Source organism: Colias philodice, chromosome 10 (genome assembly GCF_061535455.1).
Source record: "Colias philodice isolate Cphi_HAF_F1 chromosome 10, ilColPhil1 Martin Lab GWU primary, whole genome shotgun sequence".
In the NCBI taxonomy this organism is placed as follows: domain Eukaryota; kingdom Metazoa; phylum Arthropoda; class Insecta; order Lepidoptera; family Pieridae; genus Colias; species Colias philodice.
Window position 1 is genome coordinate 7,872,758 of NC_143095.1, and position 21,979 is coordinate 7,894,736.

Consider the following 21,979-nt stretch of genomic DNA (forward strand, 5'->3'; position numbering starts at 1 on the left):
ATCCTCTAAAACAGGATATTTTGACAGTTGATTTATTGTGTTTTGATCACTTATGTAAGTGATTAATTTAAATTATTCGTTGATTGAGTACTTGTTTGAAAAGATAAAATTTTATTTATAATTAATTATAAGGCTTTCTTCTTGTAATCGTGTTCCTTTATATGCCTTGAAACCTGATCCTGACTTTTATATAAAAAAAGTGGTCACACAGTGATAATCTTACTACGGCACGCCATTTAATTTACATAGATAACAAAAAGTATATTACCAGCTATCAATGTGTTAATGAACATTCTACATTCATTATTAAGTATAAAGGCCTCACTTTACGAACATAAATTAAAACAATTGATTTTTAAGTCAACTCTATAACCACAGTATTACAATATATAGATATTGTAATACTGTGCTATAACATTGAAAAGATCGTAATTATTGAAATCACGTAATAGCTCTGCCAAGCAACCAGAGTAATTTATTGTACTAAAACAAAGTAAAAAACGTAAACATCATGATTCATGACTATGCATAAAGTCGCATTGTTAATTTGTATGTCATTTCTCTGGCTGGCTCTACTTTACCTCCAACGAGGTCAATAGCCTTGATTGCATAATTTTTATACGGAACATAAATAGTCATATATCAATCTATATGTCTGTGTATAAATCTGTTGTTCATTGTCATGAGAAACGTGCTACAAAACGTGTCAGTCCTCATTACATATTATTGTACGGAAATTGTTATTATTTTTTCCCGTGATATGCTTAGATGTATTTTAATGAATTACGCTGTAGGTAATAATCAATAAGTTTATTTATGATATTAATAATTTAATAGAGCACTCGTTTTTATTAAAATTTACTGGTCTGTTGTTATTGTGCATTGTTGCGTAAATCAGTATTAATAAATACGATATACCTATGAATTCTAGTTAAGCACCAGAAATATAGAGTACCTACTTATATTGTAATAATAATAACAACATATTTATCTACAATTTTATCTCTAGAAATTTTAGGAAAGCTTCACTTTCTTTCAACTCTAGGCTCTTGTACGCTATTTATTTTCCACTCGCAAAAATAGCATAATTTTCCTGCATGTCTTATCTTTCTCCCTTTAATGGTTCACAAATATTTATAAAACCGTTTATGGTTAAACGATCCCTTACTATAAGTTTAACAACGCCTAGTTTTAAAGGAAATAAGCCACGTGTGACCTACAAAAGCGTGGTTATAATATTCCGTATGACTCTACGCAAACTATTTAACGCACCCTCAGGTAGTTAATAATATCTACGCCCTCAGCAACAAATTCAAATAGCTTTGCATCAAATACAATAAGCTACTGAATCATGTAAGGCGTTCCATTCTCTTATATTTACATAATGCCATGTCATGCTTGAAAAAGTGCTCATAATAAATATCTACATAAAATATAAGTTCATTATTATGTCGATATATATTGTGAGTTGACAGCTGCTTTTAATTAATTATATGTATTATCTTACAATCTTGTAATGTTTGTTTATTCCACTACTGTTTTTGCGAATGCATCGTATTTTGCTGATCGCTATGTTAATTCTACATTTACATTCGGTACATATTGTTTATATTGTAATGAAATATTTTACGTGGCGTTTTTGTGATTCTAATGTTTGTGTCATTAAATGCAAAGGTGAATGTGACTTCTTTCTCCAATTCAGTATTTTTTTTGTGAAGAGCATTTCTTGGTAAGTATGTTCTATTGTTTATATTTAACATAACAAACAAACAAAAATATTTTATAAATATAATATACAAGAAAGTGACACAGTTGAGCACAACAGGCGGTCTTATCGCTAAGACAGCGATCTCTTCCAGAGAACCTGGTTGTTAAGGTAAATCCAATAGAAATGAGCTATAAATTACTAGTTGAAAAACAATAATTATTTAACTCAAAACTAGTCTAAATGCATACAGTAATAAAATCAGTTGCTCATATTGTTTGATAATACGATTTATTGTTAAAAGTAACTCTCTTTAGACTCGATATTAATAGCCAATAACGTCTGGGGATATTAATTGTATTATCATATTCCGAGAAATACAGTACTTTAATATAAAATCATTTCGTTCAATATAACTTTAGTCTCTCAGGTATCTCAATCTAATATATTCAATCCCATCTAAGTTTCTATATCTATTTTAGGTCTGTGCTCTTATAAATAAAAAATATAGGTAAGTAAATTATATTTAATTTTCTCTATCAATTTTTTATTAGATATGACTATTTGACTCCTCGAAATATTAAAAAAACAATGTCATTGAGCGTTTGAATGTCTGATTAAATATTAATATAAAAATCAAGTATTTTTTATTGTTGCATAACTTTTTTTGTAATGGTAATGAATGAACAATCTGATCAATTACACAGGTGATCAGTCAGGCACAGCTTTGAAACACGTGTCTCATATAATTCTTAATCATTACAATTATATAAAACATAACCCTTTTTAGTGTGGAAATATGCATTTATATTTATGTGTGGAAATATAATAATATTATAGTAGTAGAGCTTCGGGACGAATTGGGCCAGCTCGCAGCAACGGCCCTTATTCTTTTCTTCATCTTTCCCATTTGCTGAGACATAATATATTGTAAATGTTTATTTAGCTGTGCTGGTAGCTGACCATGAGGCGATACGTTGGTATCCTTTAGCTAGGGTGCCCACCTAGGAACAAAAGCTCATATAGCCCCTTTACGTAAAAGCTTAACCTGTTATCTATAGATTCTATACTATCTATAATAATATTATAAAGCTGAAGAGTTTGTTTGTTTGTTTATTTGAACGCGCTAATCTCAGGAACTACTGGTCCGATTTGAAAAATTATTTCAGTGTTAGATAGCCCATTCATCGAGGAAGGCTATTGGCTATCTATAATATATCATCACGCTTGACCAACAGGAGCGGAGCCACGGGGGTGAAACCGCGGGGAGCAGCTAGTAAGTTATAACTGAAAACCATAGTCACATGTGTGAAATTGCTATCTATTGCATTTGCACTCTTATTACGGCTATAATTTAATTTTATAGTATCTCGTGATGCTTGTTAAGTTCTTAGAAATAAAAGTAATTTTTCATTCTGTTTATCTATTGGAAATTTGAAATAATTTGCTTAACTTACTTTAAATATATCTATTATGTACTAAAGTACTTAGTAGATATATTAAAATTATGTCTGCCTGGCAGAGATCGATTGAAAGCGATAAGGTCACCTTTTTAACATGTGTACCTATCGTATATGTTTTTCACTTTTCTTTTTCTTATCTTCTGTATCTATGTGTGTGTGTTAAATAAAGAATTTTGAAATGGATTGTACTTGTCTTGTATAAAATATTTTGTCTTAGAATTCGTAAATTATTGTAATATTTGCTATTATTATCTTGTAAGTTTGTAATATTTGCTCCTATAATCTTACATATTAAATAGCTGTGGTAGCTTGGAGGGTTGTAAATATTGTGGCATTAACGGAATTGTCTAAGAATGTGAACCGTGTCGTAAGTCTCGAGTTATATTGTTAAAATAAATTATTATTCCACTTAATTATCCAAACGCGTGTTTTGCTTAAGTTCCGAGAAACGTACACATAATTAAAATATGTTGTTTTATTGATGACGCGATATTTTTATAAACATAGTATACTCATTAAATATTATATTAACCCTTAGCAGGTATCGTGGGTCAAATTTGACCCAGAAGCGAACATTTTCGGTTATAATTCTTTTAATATTTATGCAACGACTGTGCGCTTCTACGTATTCTCAGAGCGTCGCTAGCTGCGGCAGGGGGTGGAAGTGCAGCGCTGGGACTATCTTAGGAGCGGAGGTAAGTAGCTGTCTGGGTCACGTTTGACCCACGACACCAAATAAGTAACTTTTTTCACTGAGTAAAATTACGTACTTTTTTTGTTATAGTGTTTATTGGTACTACAATGGAGGCTTTTTGAACGACAGACAAATCGAGGAGTTGATATAGACGACTTAAGTGATGATTTGGAATCGGAAAATGAAAGGACACCAAATATAACCCAACTTTGTGACGACGAAATCATCGACGACGATCGAGACAGTCCCTAACCTGTTAGTTGCTCAGAAGACAGTATTTTGGAGTAAGTTTTGACGACAGTGAAAACGAAGAGGAGAGTACAATAATAAGAGAAAATACGAGAGATGAGAGCGAAGAAGATGAGGATGATGGTTGATGGTAGAAGTCATTTTGGTTTTGGTTGTCATTTTTTTTATTTTATGCTGATCTCAGAAGTAATTTATTTTTTTGTTATTATAAATATATGAGAAGTGCCATAAATATCTTTTAGTTAATTTTTTTCTTACATTTCTATTTTTTTTTTTATGTTTTAAGTTCACCCTTACCAAAAAGTGCCAAAAAATAAGGTTAGTTACAAATTCGTGTAAAACATGATATTTTTTTTTATATTCTAAAATTAAACAAAGTCAATTTTGTAAAAAAATATTTGTTTATTTCATAGCTAACCATATTTTATACAAATTATAAAAAATCAACGTTTTACAACAGATTGTTTGGTGTGGGTAAAATTTGACCCACGATACCGGTAGTGTTGCCAAAAAAGGTGATACCAGCTAAGGGTTAAATGCGACATAATTATAATAAATAAAAATATCAGGTTAATACGACTCGTATCATAAAATATGTTATCGATTACGGTAATTGTATATCAGAAAGTTATTTTGTGAAATCTATACTTACCTTATAATAGGTATTAGATACTATTATTATTATACGTAGTATATTATTATTAGTCTGTGCTTTTCGTAATCTTAGTAGTTTCTAGAGATAGGAAATTGACTTGTTGCTCAAACATTAACGAAACCTTACTTGCTTCCATAATTTGAATTTTGATTGATTACTTCAACGACCACTTTATGTACAATATTTAATATTCATAGCTTAAATTAATATTAATTTACTCAAAATATTTATGAATTAAGCATACGCAACACACATCCTCTGTTGCAAGATACACGATGTTAATGAATTGATCGTAGTATAATGGCAAAGGTATCTTATAGTAGACTAGGTTTCCGCCAGCGGCTTCGGCCGCTTTGTCTAAAACGCAATAAATTATTTACTAAAGACTTCCTCTTGAATCACTCTATCTATATAAAAAAAACCGCATCAAAATCCGTTGCGAAGTTTTAAAGATTTAAGCATACAAAGGGATATAGCGGCAGAGAAAGTGATTTTGTTTTATAGTAGAGATATGAACCGAATCTTAATATATAAAATATTAAGGTACTGACTGACGGATCTATCAAGTATCAACGAATAGCCTAAACTACTAGACCGAGCGAGCTGAAATTGGATATGCAGATAGCCACTGTTTTATAGGAATTTAGAAAGGATCTTGATATATTCTACATCCAAGTGGATAAAACGGGGGATAAAATTTTGTATTTATCACGTAGGCGAAGCTACGGGCTACAGCTAGTCATATTATAAGACACTACAAATAAATCTTCACGCACTAAATGAAGTCCCGTGTCCACTCGTAGGGCATTTCACATCTGTTTCATTGATCGATTAACTTTCCGATAATACTTATCGGTCTTTTATGTCCTGCCAGACTAAGACGATTTATTGCTTGTCCTCGGAATCGAATGAACTATCGAATCGATGTATCGATTACGGATGCAAAGATTCGATTGGAGATGTTTTTTGCACTCATAAAGAGACAAAAAGATGTTCTTTATTACATGCAATCCCAATTAGTCTTTTATAGATTGACAAAAAAACGGCGTCGCCGAAGCGATGAGATCAACGATTGAGTGATTCGCGGTCGCATCTCGATACAATGACTTTTAAATTGACTATTAAGTCTGAGTAAAAACCGGTGCACGTCTAATTTTGCAGTCATGATTAGAAGATGCCAAAATAACTAAAGTAATCAGACTTAATATGTAGATGTTGAAATGTAATGGATGGCAATTTTGCAAGCGGATGCCATTTGATACGGCCTGTAATTATTTTAAAGTATAACATTTACAGATAATCTAGACTGGATGAATTGAGTAATGTTGTTTCTTGGGAATAATTGAATAAATATACCTATTTTATATTAGGTACCTTATTTTTTAAATAAAACCGGTGTATGTCTTATCTGTTCGTCTACTTTAAATAAGATAAATATTTCTAAATTATAACATATAAAATGCTTACGTATTCGCCTCAACATTAAGAAATTATCTCTTTGAGGCAGTGAATTTACATTAGTTCATTGAATACAATAATATCAGAAAGTAAAAAAGGCATCCATAATAGGATATGTTTGTGTAACACGTATATTGGGTTTCATTGCAATTTGATTTCGGAACATGATATTAGATGAGGTGACAATTTATTAGGCGGGTCCAAACAGAGCGAGCAGCCTCGCGAAGCAACTGCTGCACGAAACAGCTCGGTCAGCGTGGACATGAGTCCGAGGAAAACGTCGTTGCCGTCATTTTCCTCCCGCGCAGCAATTGTTTCGCGAGGCTGCTTCCTTTTTTTTGGGGTGGTGTCTCTCGATATAAGTCAGAAAGGCTAATTAACGTGGATGTATGTGTGAACTGAAGGTTAACCCTGGTCCCTGGAGGAGGCCAGATGAGCCGGACTCAGTCAGACGCTGGCAGTTCGCTCTGCGGGGAACCGCCTAATATCGAATGTAATTCAAGGCGCTGTTATAGTAAATCGCAAACCGCACTATTCAATGACTGCCTGTTTATTCTAGTTGAGTAAAATTAATATTCTAAACCACTTGATTTTCGATGATCAAAATAGTATACCTACCGTGTGTAATAAGAAATATATTTTATTGCATTAAAATTGAAGTTATTATCATTTAAAACGAACAAAAACATCGTCTGCATAATTTCGCAGACGAATAACCAGTATGCCATTTTCGGATAATTTACAATATCTAGATAATAAAACTTGACTTATGTTCATTATTCTTATTATATTTATTTATTTTACATTATTTATTTTATTTATGTTCATTCTTCACAGGTGGAATGGAATTTCTAAATTGCATATACTATATTCCATCCGAATGGTATCTTTATGCCCTTTTTATGCCATTAACCTTAGCCATTAACATTTAAATATTTATCGCCATAATTTGACACGTGACTGGGAGTTTTTTTCGTTTATTTTCAAAACATTGTTATTGATAGTCTAAGATTCGAACCTAAATCGACCTTCACCAATTAATAAAAAGTATCCTATCCAGGATTTTTCCATTTTTTTATACACTAAATTTATTATAAACTCATTCGACCCCGGTGGAGGTCGATGTAAGTTCGGATCTTCTACTATAATGTCAAGATTACACATTATTATACTGCGTCGTCTAACCAGCCCCCCTAGACAAGTGGCTTTCTATTAGCGTAAAGTTCAATAGAATAGATTATGAATGTATGAGATTGACGTTTGATTAAGACGACGACGACGATTGATTACGTCAATCTCATACATTCATAATCTATTCTATTGAACTTTACGCTAATAGAAAGCCACTTGTCTAGGGGGGACAGTATGTTTGTATAGGTGTACAGAGTATACTGCTATAAATCATTTTATTTACAAACTGTTCCACTATGACAGCTTACTTATACCCAAATCTTGTCTTCCTTGGCTCCCAAACAAATAAGGGCCGTTCTTAAATATTTTGCCGAAGCTATTTAACATTTTTGCCACACGGTCGTGATGTAATTAAATAATTTAAAACAAATCGAACTTGGACGAAATTTTAGTATATTACATCTTCTGTAAGGGTTCATACGCACTATGCGGGTAGCCGCATTGCGGGTAGCCGTCCGGCTGACCGCAGGATGCGGTTGCGAATGCGGCCAGCCGGACGGCTACCCGCAATGCGGCTACCCGCATAGTGCGGTTGAAGAACCGTTGCGATTTGCGGTCATGTCAATCCATTTCAAAGATGAAAATGGAAGAAGTTGCAGCTATTTACTACATTTACACACGTTACGTAAAGAAGAAAAGCAAAGAAAGAAGTACTGGGTGCATCCTTATTTGCAAACACGAGATGAGAGCAAGCATTTTTCAACCACGTGCACACACTCACTCAATTGCGGCACATGAGTAGAAAGACGGAACAGAGACTAAGCTTCTTAAGAACGTGCAAAATTGTTACCTATTTTGGTAGGGTTGTCACAATAGGTTAAGACAAATTAAACAAAACTACCTACTACAACCCAACCTAGGTATGTACACACTTACAATACATACATACATACTTACAAATGCTAAACTTGTAATAATAATGAAAGGTAAAAACACACCATGTACAATTCTCATCTTATTAAAAAAGGACCTAATAAAATATACGCAAGTAGCTACTTACTTGAAAAAGTAATAATCAAAATATTTACTCACCTATTGTACTCCTTGAGATAGTTGAAGTATGATATATTTTTGGTTTTTCTACTATTATTCATACACACAGTACAATAAACAACCATTTTTGACAATGAAATATTACGTTTTATATTAAAATATTCAAACTTGCAAGTTGCAACTAATAAAACAAACAACGTGCGTCGTATCAACCCTGAGACTGTCCTCTGCCTAAACCGGTTTTTTCCAGAATCGCTGCGTACGCGACAAGCGGCCAGAGTCACACACACATGGCCCCGCGTACTTGTAGTAGTGCAATCGATTCTCGCGTTTGTTTGAAGCTTAGTCTCTGTTCCGTCTTTCTACTCATGTGATTGCGGGCAGCCGCAGACTGAACCGCACATTGCGTATAGCAACCGTCCGGCTGGCCGTCACTCGTGACGTAGCTCTCCGAGCAACCGGAGCGGTCTGCGGGTAGCCGCATAGCAGTGCGCATAGAAATGAATATTACGTACATAATTGTGCTTGCGGTCAGCCGGACGGCTACCCGCAATGCGGCTACCCGCATAGTGCGTATACGCTCTAAGAAGTTAGATATTGTCAGGATTGACAATGACACTTTGAAGTATTTGTTTTGAGAGAACAAAGCTCTCACTTGAAATTATTCATTGTCTAGTACAAACTCAAACTCAAACATTTCTTTACTCAACAAGACTTATTTTGGAAGCGCTTTCAATTTCAAATCTATATAAGCGGTCCGCCCCGGCTTCGCCCGTGGTACATATGAAAAATAGATGTTGGCCGATTCTCAGACTTACCCGATATGCACAGAAAATTTCATGAGAATCGGTCCACCCGTTTCGGAGGAGTATGCAGACTAACATTGTGACACGAGAATTTTATATATAAGAGGATATTACACAGCAATTGCGTTTCTATAACGGTGCATTTACATCAAACGAGTGAATGCTCATTCTAACCCACTATGTCAAATTATTTTAGTGTAAACGCTGAATACGAGTTTTCGTTTACACTAAAAGATCACGAACGAATTGCTCTAGCTCTATAGCTCTATGCTCGTTTGATGTAAATGCACCGTAACAACTGATACAATAAATTATTATGATTAAACTTATGCAGTGGAAAATATGGATCTTCACACGGTTACATTTTATATGACCGTTTTTACTCATAATTGAATTATAGTGCTATTTTCACGTGTAGAATAATATTATGACTCTTATCTCTTACTAATGTAATACCTATGTTAATTTTTCCAAAAAAACATAATACGTAAACGCTATCAATACATGATCTTTTAAAAATGCGAAAATTACAAGCAATAAAATATAAATAATATTATAGTTAAATCATTTCGTCTCATCTATTTCATTGTCATATTATTAGAAATATACTAGAAGGTACACTACTTTTTCGTAAGGTCGTGTCTTGGTCGTGTCATGTTTTTAGAATCTTTGTGTATTAGTAGGGGAGCCCAAGAGGGGATTTTGGGATTTACTCGAGCGCGTCAGATTACTATAAGGGACGGTACCTTAGCTATTCATTAGTACCTCTAGTCAATATGAGCAGTTATGGTTGGTGGGTGCGCTCAGGAGCCCAGCTGGAAAATTTGAATAATCCATAATTTCCTAAGGTTGAGCTCGAATCGTCAGATTAGCGAAATGGGGACTTCTTATATTGTAATTAACCCCCCCATATATTAATCCGACGCGCTCGAATAATATTACTTAAATTTTTTACCCTTTCTTCATAGCGATTAAATCGCCACTTAAATCGTCAGATTAACGTATACTTTTTTTCAGTGACGTCCTGGAGCATGCAAAATATCAATATCTAACGTGCTTGAGTATTTCCAAGCCAATTTTTTTTCTTTTTTAAATTAAAAAAAATCAAAAAACCCTTCCCCACCGCTAAAAGTGAAAACATTATAGGACCTTTTTTTCTCGCTATGGTCTAATCTACCAATTCTAATAGGTTCCCGTGACGCTCGAGTAAATCCACATGTAGCATCCTGGGCTCCCCTACTATATATAATATTAGCTATAAAATTGATTAATAAATGAGTAACAAACCTTTTAACCCTTCCTTTTCCATAATATTATGTTTAATTTAGGTATTTAATATTATGTTTACCTTGTTTAATTTTTGCAAGTATTCAGTTTAAAGAGGTAGTTCTAACAGCATTTTTTAAATATATTGCGGACTTGATAGACTTCCCAAATTAGTCGATAAAATGTTAATTACACGAGCATTCTTTTATTAATATAAGGCCTATTTTATGAAAAGCTTTAGAGCAATTAGGAAGCTTACGAATTTGTCATTTATTGATAATATTACTTTTCATACACTATTTTTAAGTTTATAATATTAAAAAAATACTTGTGCCACGCCTCTACAAGTCAGGTGATAGCGATAGCATTTGCTAAAATATTAAAGTACATGTAGGAAAGCTTTTCTCTCAAACATAATATTGGCAAATACAGCATATCAATTTATAAGTATTTGAATACATAATACTTTTAAGTTTATACTATAGATAAGAGCAATGTTTTTGAATTAATTCGAACTGGGATAACGTAAATGAAGAGATATCATGCATGGGCACGATTTGGGCCAGGCTTATAGGTACCGTCAGGTCATTACTCCCACAAAAATCATCATTAGGTATTCATATGAAGATCACGTACTGACAAGCGAAAGGAGAATAAGCTTTATCTGTTTGAAGTCACAGTATAACATACAAATACATAGATACATTATATTGGCCTTACGGGGAGATTTTTATGTATTTAAAAATAGATACAGCTTTCCTTGACAAAGTATCGAAAATTTTTAATGTACCAAATAAATAGATCTTATTTGAATTATAGCAATGTATTATCTGATTAATATTATTTTAATATAAGTTGGATAAATTGTGAAAATGTATGTTTTTCTTTGTTTTAAGTATGTAGAGAAATCGGATATAAACATAAAACAGTTATAAAATTATCTAACTTGTTTGCTTTTGTTCGATAAAAGAGAAGTTGAAATTTATTAATATCTTGTTCGTTTTATAGTATTATGTTTATTGACATTATTTTAAAAGAGCAACTATGGAGTTTCTTGCCGATTCTTCTCCATAGATACTGCTTTCCGAATCGGTGGTAAATGTTAAAAATTTTATACTAAATAGTAGTCTAATTGAATAAATGAATGTTTGAGTTTGAGTTTGAGTATGATATTGTATTGTTGTGATAATAATTAATGGACAGTTAATATGTTTTAATCATTAATTTAGTAATTATTTTATATTTTGTTTTGTTTCATTTTTAGCTAATGATGGCTTCTAGTATCAGCAATGTTAAAACGTACTTACGTGACTTTGGAAAAATAAAATACAGTTAAAAAAATATGCTTCCATAGCTTCGCCTTGAATAAAAAAATTGTCACGTTATACGTGTATGAATTTACAACGAATTAAATTATTCTTGCGCAATACATATTAAATAAAGAATTTCTTTATAAAAAAAATTATCTAATGTCTATGTAAATAATAATGTTCTAAACGTATATATAGAGATAAGCTATTGAGAGGTTAAAACCAACGTTATCTTAGTTCAATTTATTCAAATTTTATTTCTATTCCCTTGTATAGTTTAAGTACACATCAGCGGAATGACAGCGTGGAAATGGAAATGGAATAAGGAATTTTTATATGCTTTTACAAGCAAAGCTTATTCAATAAAAGGTCACAAATATAGGAGCAAGCAAATATATGCTTGCTACCATACCATGAATCTTTCATTCATTCATTGGTAACTACGTAAAACGTATGTTTATCTAAATTCTGTTATAATATCACTACATAGTATAAAAGAAAGATGCTAAGTATCCATTCCCATGTAGGTATGCTTAAATCTTTAAAACTACGCAACGGATTTGGATGCGGATTTTTTAAAAGATACAGTGATTCTCGAGGAAGGTTTAAGTATATAATTGATTAGGTTTTAGACAAAGCAGACAAAGCAGGGGGCGGAAAACTGGTCGATCTATATTTTTCGGAGTGCCACGGAGTTAATCGCCTTATTCCGCCGCGCTTTTCCACTTCGAGTCTTGTATTAGATTTCTAGATAAAATTAATCGCGGTTAAGCCACTAAAGAGCAATGACCGCGGTTTGCGATTAATCATTGATTCCCATATACGGTGTGTTGTCTATTCGACACGAAATTAATTGGATAAACTGCAAGTAAAACCAGATATTTTGAAAGGATTAAACCGCTTGTTTTTGCTGCGTTTGATTGACCTCTTTTAATATTTAAGATTATTTAGTTTGTGCTACTGCGTTATGTTAGACGATTGTTTTTCAATTTTAATTATTGTATTAATTTGTTTTATTGGGTAAATATATTATTACAGGTTATATTTAGTTTATTGTCGAGCCAATTTAATAGGCAACATTTGACGTCTATCAATTTTATCTTCATAGGGTGGTAACCTGCATAAAAACATCGATTAAAGTGAATTAATCGATACGGACTTGAAACATTTGTCAATCGAACTTGAAACACATGTCAATAATTTATGATAATTTTTATTCCCAAGTACCTAATCAATGCACAGAATCAATGCATTCGATTCTAGATGTCAGATTTTGATTTTTAGAGTAACGTCTCTGGTATTTAAAAATAAAAAAAAATTTATTGAAACAAAATTGAAGCGACGTCAGTTCTTTAAATCAGAAATTGTTTATTATGTTAAGGTTTATCAGTAAAATCAAATCCTAAAATTACTTGTATCGGTCATTATTATTACAAATACCTAATATGTAATCTTTATTGAAAAAAGTTAAGCAAATGTGCAGTTCTAACAAAACGAAATATCATGTTATTCTATGTCGTCGTTACTAGGTTACGTTGTTGAATTTTGTTGAACTGTCAAATGTTGCCTATTAAAAATGGCTCTATTATACTTTGTCTTTGCTACTTATCTGTGACGACAATTGTCTCTTTTAATAATTATTATGTTATTATATTTCAATATACATATCTTTCAAAATTATTGTGCAATAATTATTCTCTAGCATAATTTAAAGCTTCACGATAAGATACATAATGAAGCTGATGTTTCTCAACCATTATAACAATTTATTTGAAATATTTGTATCAAGTTATGTGAGTTTGGGATATTTGTATATTTATACGTCATAAAACAATTATTTATGGGAAATTAGGTAGAACATTTTATGTTTCCCATTGAAATATCAAAAATCGCTATGTTGATAGCATGAACATAGTGATTTTTGATATTTCAACTTTCATCAACAAATTTCAAAACAGCAATGTAGAGTATTACTTATTATTTATGAACAAAAGAGAACGAACAAAATTTATTTATTAATTATCCCAACCTCTAATACCTATTATAGCCTGAGTCATGGCCCATATTTATTTATCGATAAAATATATTAGGAAACGTAAATTTTTTTCTACTGTAGTTCATGGGTGATAGCCACTGATGGGTATCGTATTTTCAAGAATAAAAATCTTTTATTGAATTATTTATATAGGTGACAAAGAACCTTATATTCGATATTACAAATAATAAACAGTGTTTCTTTTAAATAATATAGAATTTAATAGATTTTCTTGACTTTAAATTAACTTTAATGTTATAAGATGTTATATTAATTTCGGATTTTGAGATTTAGACGATTGGGCGAGCGAGGAAAACCATGAGCAATAGTAATTTATTTTAAAAATATTTTGCTTCAGCAATATGAGCGAAGGTGGGGAAAGCAAATATAGTTACATGAGAAAAATGTATAAAACAGTTGTAAATAGATGGTCTCAAATTAATATAAACTAATTAGCAACTATATACTTACTCCTAATTTTATAGTAATCCATACTAATATTATAAATGCGAAAGTAACTCTGTCTATCTGTCTGTTACTCAATCACGCCTAAACTACTGAACCAATTTGCATGAAATTTGGTATGGAGATATTTTGATACCCGAGAAAGGACATAGGCTACCTTTTATTGTGAAATATGTACCACGGGCGAAGCCGGGGCGGACCAATAGTTACCTATAAATAAACTTCTCAGCTATTACAATTTATCAATCATTCATTATCAATGTGCTCGAAGGACAAAGGGTAATTGTATGGAATACTATCATACATCGAATACTATGTGTAGTACAGATCTAATTACAAACAAGAACAATATTAAAAATCAAGTTCAAACTCTTGACTTTCCTTTTCAAATATAAAAGACACATATAATTCTAATAAAATATTGTTGTCTAAAGTTTCTACTACTACGCCAAAGTATATACTTCTTCAGCCGCTTACACAAACAAGCTAAAAATAAAAACTTTCCCAAAAAAATAGGAAGTATTTTCAATATGTACAGACATTGCTAACTGTACATTTTATATAACTTATTTATAAATAACGGGTTGAAACTACAATGTCATATTATCATACATCAATGTCAAGGTAGATTCATGGAAACGGAAGCAGGAACTTAAATAACATGCACGATTTAAACTAATGTAAATAAATAATAACAGTGAATTAACTAGTAAGTTAAATAATATAGAATTTAATAGATTTTTTTAAACAGAGAACTGTACATTTTTGAAAAATTTGCCAAAATTATAACCTGTGATTATAACAGTTTGCCTATATTATATTATACATATAATGCCTACCACATTACATTACATACAATAATAATTGAATGTCATTATATAATTTACGTAAAATGTCCCAAAAATAATAATTCTTTTATAAAAAGTAAAAGTATTACAAACAATTGTACAAAATACAAGATGGAATCTTTTCCCTTCAATTTTTGCAAGCGTAAGGAACAGAAAAATATATTGCGTAAAGTATCATGTATTCTGAAAATGATACTCTTAAATTAATATATGTTTGGGTAAATGTAATACAAATTACCTGTTATTACTTTTTCGCAGTATCCATTCACTTTTCCCTTTCAACCTTCACAGTTCACACAATGATGATTATAGGTTACGTGTAACCTTAAATTACTTTTCCAATTAATATAATATATGTTATAATTTGACAAAAAAAAAAAACAAAAAATACGTATAGTTATGTATAAACCGATAAGTGACATCGTAGACTTAGAACTTTACATTTAATTTTGTTTGCGAACAAGTTATCTTGTAAAAGGATCATAATATACTATAATATTAGGTCTTATAGTCAGGTATTGTAATGTTAATTGCGAATTTATGAGTAGTTTGCATATTGACATTTTCTTCATTAAGATAATTTTAGTAGGTATGTAGTTAGCTTTTTATCCTGATGAATCGGGTCTAGTAGATACATATTATATACTTAACCATATAATTTTATGCCATATCACCTATGCTTAGATTTGAAGATATGTAGTTTTTGCTAATAACAGATATTACTTACTTATACAGTCTGAAGATGACCAAAAACTTGTATCATTATACTCACTGTAATCCAGAGAATAAGTATAGGTAATTATGGCACATTGCTAACTAGTTTTTATTCGTTAGGTACCTCATATGATAATCAATATTACCAGACTAGCGGTCCGTCGTGGCTTCGCCCGTGGTAGGTACATATTATATATATACCTATAATAGCTCTCAAGAATCATATACATATAAATAAGTAGGTACATACCATTTTGAATTCGTCCTGTAACTGGTATAATTATTGCCATTATTACTATTAGTTCAATATAATATTGATACGAGGCTTGAAAATACGAGAACGTTAATAACAGAATAACTTAGAAGGGAAAACAGATCTATGTATGTTATGTGTAATATTCGTCGAACTAAAATGAAACCGTACAGGAATTTTGCAATAATAGCAATATTTGATTTCAATTTTTGTAACTATACTGCATTCGGCATGCGAGCTTAGAAATCGGTTCACTGATCAAACAATTTTCCGGTATTATTGCGAATCAATATTCTAATAAAATCTGCAAGTATGTTTCAAGGAATGCTTTTAGGTACTGTTAAAGTTATTACCTTAGAGAAACTGATGAAAACCAATTTTTGAAAAAATGAAGCATTACCATTCTAAATATGTAGGTAATTTATTTAGAATACGTACGTACTAGCTAACTATTTTTTTTTAATTACTAGCTTTCCGCCCGCGGCTTCGCCCGCGTTTTCAAAGACAAACCCGCATAGTTCCCGTTCCCGTGGGATTTCCGGGATAAAACCTATCGTAATGTGTTTTAATCGAAGTAACATATATTATGTGCTAGATTTCATTGTAATCGGTTCAATAGTATTTGCGTGAAAGAGCAACAAACGTACATACATCCGTCCTCACAAAGTTTCGCATAAATATAATATTAGTTGGATAGGATAGAAATAATTTATGTCAATTTTGTAATTGCATTTAACTTTACATTTAATTTTGTTTGCGAACAAGTTATCTTTGACCTACCTCCTGGTCAATTAGCTTAAAATTTTATAATGATGATTAATTCGAATGGCAATGAACATAATTATGTCGGACATGATGGTAAAATCAGCAGGAAATCTATAAATAGATACAAAAGAGAGTATTGTTATTATTTATATATATACTTACCAATTATAACTCAAGAACGGCTGAACGAACTTTAATCATATTTTATTTGTTTGATAGGTCTCCGCTTGGATTAGAAAAAAACAATAAAAACAGAAGAAACAATCCTATAAAAAATTGAATAAAATTGTAATGTCTATCCGATATTGAGCAGTTGCTCGCTCTTGATCCAGCCGTATTTGTACTGAAAAAAATTTCGTATATGGCACTAGTATAATATATATCTATGATACATATTTGTTAAAATATACAATAGAAGTCACATCTCCTAAGAAGTTCCTAAAAGTCTTCGTTAAAATAGTTAATGCAGCTTTATTTTGCTCCTAAACATACAATTCGACTAATCTTATATATAAAAATGAATCGCAAAATGTGTTGGTAAGCGCATAACTCGAGAACGGCTGAACCGATTTCGATAATTCTTTTTTTATTATATTCCTTGAAGTACGAGGATGGTTTTTATGTAGAGAAAACGTAAATATGTACCACGGGCGAAGCCGGGGCGGACCGCTAGTTTTAGAATAAAAACATTAACGTACATTATTATGTATTGTATATTTACAATGTGACATAAAAAGCCGCATTAATCATTATCTTATTGTTATTATTTCTTTCAGGTCAACGGAGAATAATAATGTTTAATCTCATTTGAATTTGTTTAAATATTGTTAACAGGAATTAGGCATTCGCTTGGAAATGATCTTTAAAATAAAACTAAGTATTGGTATTTGAGTTTGAAAAAAGTCTTTTCATTTGTTACAAAGTAAGTTTAATTACTAAGTTAGCACAAAAGTTATAATAACGACGACGACTACGAAGTTATTACAAAAGTATCAGAAGAAAATGGCGTGTGGGTTTCTTATTGTAATGTTCAATGATTGTGTTTATCTTTGGAAACCAAATTATATGATTTTATCGTAGGAATATTTAATGTTAAATGAAAGTGGTTGCGGGGCGGCGGTTGTTGACTCCGCGGAGGAAGATTCCGACTCCGAGTCGGAGGGGGAGGATTCGCTCGCTGAGCTCGGACTGTCGCCTGAGCGGATTGGTGAGAGGATGCTGGAAGATGATACATATAAGCTCAATAAAAAAGCTAAACATAATTGCATTATTATGATGCTGGAAGGATAAATATAAGCTTAATATACACACATATTAGTATAATATGTTTTATAAATAACATTGAAATAAATAAACCCTATAGCTAAAGAGCAATTATACTTCCAAGTATGAATTAAAGTAGGTATGTAGAAAACGTTAGGTAGGAGCACTAGGAGAGTAAGGCACTAAACAATGCAAAATTTCATTACAAAAATACCTAAAGTAACAAATGTATTAATAAGGGATAACTTTAACATAGAGTAGATTTTAAATTAAACAATGAAAATTCAAAACGAATCATTGTTTCATTCATTTGTCTTTCATACATTTGATTTAACATTTACGCAGAAATATAAATTCAAAGAATCGAATCAATCGCTCAATAGATACTCATGATTTCAGAGATTTGGAGTGGAATTGTTTTGAAGCATTATCCGATACAAGAAATAGGAATTCTGCGATTTTCACATTGAATATGATTCATTACAAAAGCATATTGGTTACATAATAAATACAGACTATGTACAATTTACATAAAACGGCTTTGACCTAAGGTCATACGTCTATGTCTCTAACTATATTTTTATACAAGAAACACTAGTATATTTTACTTTAACAAAATATCCACTTTCATTTCGCTTATAAACTATGTTATGTAATATACAATACAAATTCACTCAGCCGTTTTGCGTGTCAGAGAAACAAACATCCAAACTTGTCACCTCTGATATTCACATTCATGAATAAGATTTGCTACCATTTTAAATGCCTTTGCTTATAAAATTATTTGGAATATAACCCATCTCGATCTATTTCTATTCAAGTTTTTTTTAAAGTAATGATACAAATAAACATTTAATAAAAAAAACAAACACATGTAGGAATATTTAATGTTGTATATCCATGTGAAAGTTGTATTTGGTATTTTAGGAATTAATTACAAACGAAGTCTTTCCAATCAATTGATACTAGACACTAGACAGGTTATATTTATAGGAAATTCATCTCAAGTTACTCTACTTACTTATGTATACTATTTTGTAATAGCGCTAGAAATGCTGTATTTAATAAATAGTTAGACGAATATCAAATTGCATATCTTCATTAGGTAAGCTACAATGTTTCAAATTACAATAGACTTTTAAAACCCGACGGTATTTTAAATAAGCGGTAAAATATACAATCTTTAGAAGAATGATTGTTTTCGCAAAGAAATCCGCACTAGTATTTTTCTGCTAATCAAAATAGATACGATAGAAAAAGTTCAAGTAAACAATACTAAATACGCGGCGAGGTCATCATTCTATATTTTTCTACAATAACAATATCGAGATACACGTAGCTACAGAATGATTAATGAAATAACGATATAATCCTACTAATATTATAAATGCGAAAGTTTGTGAGTATGAATGTTTGTTACTCTTACAAAAAAAATCTATACGGATTTGGATGAAACTTTATAGTAATAAAGTTTATACACCAGAAAAACACAATGAGCTATAGTAATAATTGTGTACATGTTTTTTTTACCCATTGATTCATTCGCTGGTAAAACCGCGTGACACAGTTAGCTTTTATTAAATTTGATCTAAGGGTTATTTAAAAGTTTTCCTGTTTCGCAAGGCATTTATTATCATAATATTTAAGCCCTTAAGACGCCCTTATCGCGACCCCGTTTTATAATTTGACGTAATAGATGGTGATTTAATGAACTTACCTGGATACGGAGTTGGAGCATAATTATTTTTAATCCTTTTCGTTTCGTATCTACTAATCTGAGACTGTTATCTTTGTGTGACCTTATTTCATTTAAATTCGGTTAGCCGTGCTTTTGTAAAAATTTAACATATATTGAACCATTTCCGTACCAGCAATTTTTACCGTAACAAAGACGAGTAGGATGTATATTATTATGACCACAGATAATATTTAAATACTATATTATCTACTAGTAATCATGACTATTTTAAATCAATCAAATTTATTTAATTACTACAATATTTTTACTCCATACTTATTTAATTTCCCATTCTTGTAACATTAACGAATCATGTTCATGTCAGTCATTAATTAATACAATGAACGATAAGTAAATTATTTTTTAATACAGATAAAGTATAATTAGATTTCTTTGGTATTTGGCCATTTATTCGGAGGTTATCAGATTCCAGGTTTCAATGAATTTCTTCGAAAAGGGATGATTATGTTTATTTTCGTATTTGTTTGAATTTATTTGCAACAGTAAATTTCTTTAAAATATTATATTATGTTAATTACGGTAAAAGTGATAAGTCAATCAAATAGTTTTTAAACCCTTATTAAGATTCAAAGTCAGACTCATTTATCGATCAACTGACAAGGGACTCTATTAATCTGCATTTGAAATTCATTATGAGTATTCTGGGAATTGAATAACCTACAACATTAGGTACACTATGTTTGAAGTGAACCTTCTTTAGGCGCGTTGAGAGTAAAATTTCAATACCGTCACATCATGGAGTAAGGTGACGATTTTGGTATCTTTGAATCTTGCCATAGAAGTTTCACTTCTGACACGTGTGCTCGGCGCACACACTTTTTTTTAATGAATCTGCCTAAAAGATGTTTAGAAACCGAAAAATAATCAATACCGAGAAATTACTACCGATAAAGTTTTTAATGTTTTTATTGATGGATAAACAAATATAATAATTACGATATTTCTTCTCGAAATATAAACTCTTTCATTAAACCTTTTAAAAAAACAATGTTGCCTTTTTATAATTACAATTCGTTAATGACTCTTTTGCGATATTTTAATTAATTAAACCTAGCATCTAATATTTCTTATTTCGATTCAACTAGGCCCATAATTGGGTAATTAGGATAAGAAAATTTTGGTCTATACCTATTATGCGTAAATTTGGTTAAATAAATGGTGAGGTCAACTTAATTCAAAGGTCTGACGGCTTTTTATAGGATTCTTGGATTTGATGAATGTTAGTAAGTAAAAATAATATAGAGAAAAAGGAGATCTGATTTTTCTCTTTACTCAACGCTTTACCTAACAATTCCTTTAAACCCGTCGTCATTCTTTAATTTATCCGGTATTCCTTAGGTATCTTATAAAGCGAGCAACACATTCCATAGGCTCTGTAAAAATGCATGGCTGAAAGCGATCGTTTACTATGCACCACCAGCTCAGTTGCCCATTCAAATATAAAAAGACGTGTTGCACTCCGGGAGTGCCGGCAGAAGTGAAAACTTGATTATTAACGTTCAGCATGTTTGATATTTTGGAATGGTATCCGTCTTACGCATGGAACATAAGGGCTTAAAAAAAATCCGTCTTACGCTTTTTCGATCAGGCCACGTGTCCTGACGCGAGTTTAAGATTTTATACCCAACGCCGCTACAGAAGTTTTCACTTCAAAAAATAGAAATTGACGACGCAAGAAAATACGATAAAAATTTCGATAGAGTAGAGTGAGGATAACCATTGGGGCAAACGCGTTGTAGAGTGGAGACCGCGACTCGGCAAACGTAGTGAGGTGGCGCCAGAGTCGAGGCGCCCTGTAGCAAGGTGGAGCGACGATATACGGAGGGTTGCTGGTACTCAATGGCGGCGAAAAGCTGAAGACCGAGTTCTATGGCGTGCCTTAGGAGAGGCTTTTGTCCAACAGTGGACGGAAAAAGGCTGAATAGAGAGACAGAGAGAGAGGAAGTAATAGTGTAATTTTGGAATGTTTGACATGGTAATGACATAGGTTACTTTCAAGGACAAATGACTTTTGACACTTGAATGGAGAAAATTAGAAAATAAATCAATTTATTTATACTCAAATGATCGCTTTCAGGCGAGTCAAT

General features: G+C 31.6%; 1 long non-coding RNA gene across 1 annotated transcript; it reads left to right on the forward strand.

Moving 5' to 3' along the window:
* The first annotated feature begins 3,693 nt into the window (after positions 1–3,693).
* Positions 3,694–4,292, forward strand: LOC149485310 (uncharacterized). Its single transcript, XR_016316140.1, has 2 exons — positions 3,694–3,863; positions 3,953–4,292. It is a non-coding gene; the product is annotated as an uncharacterized LOC149485310 (long non-coding RNA).
* Positions 4,293–21,979: the final 17,687 nt, after the last annotated feature.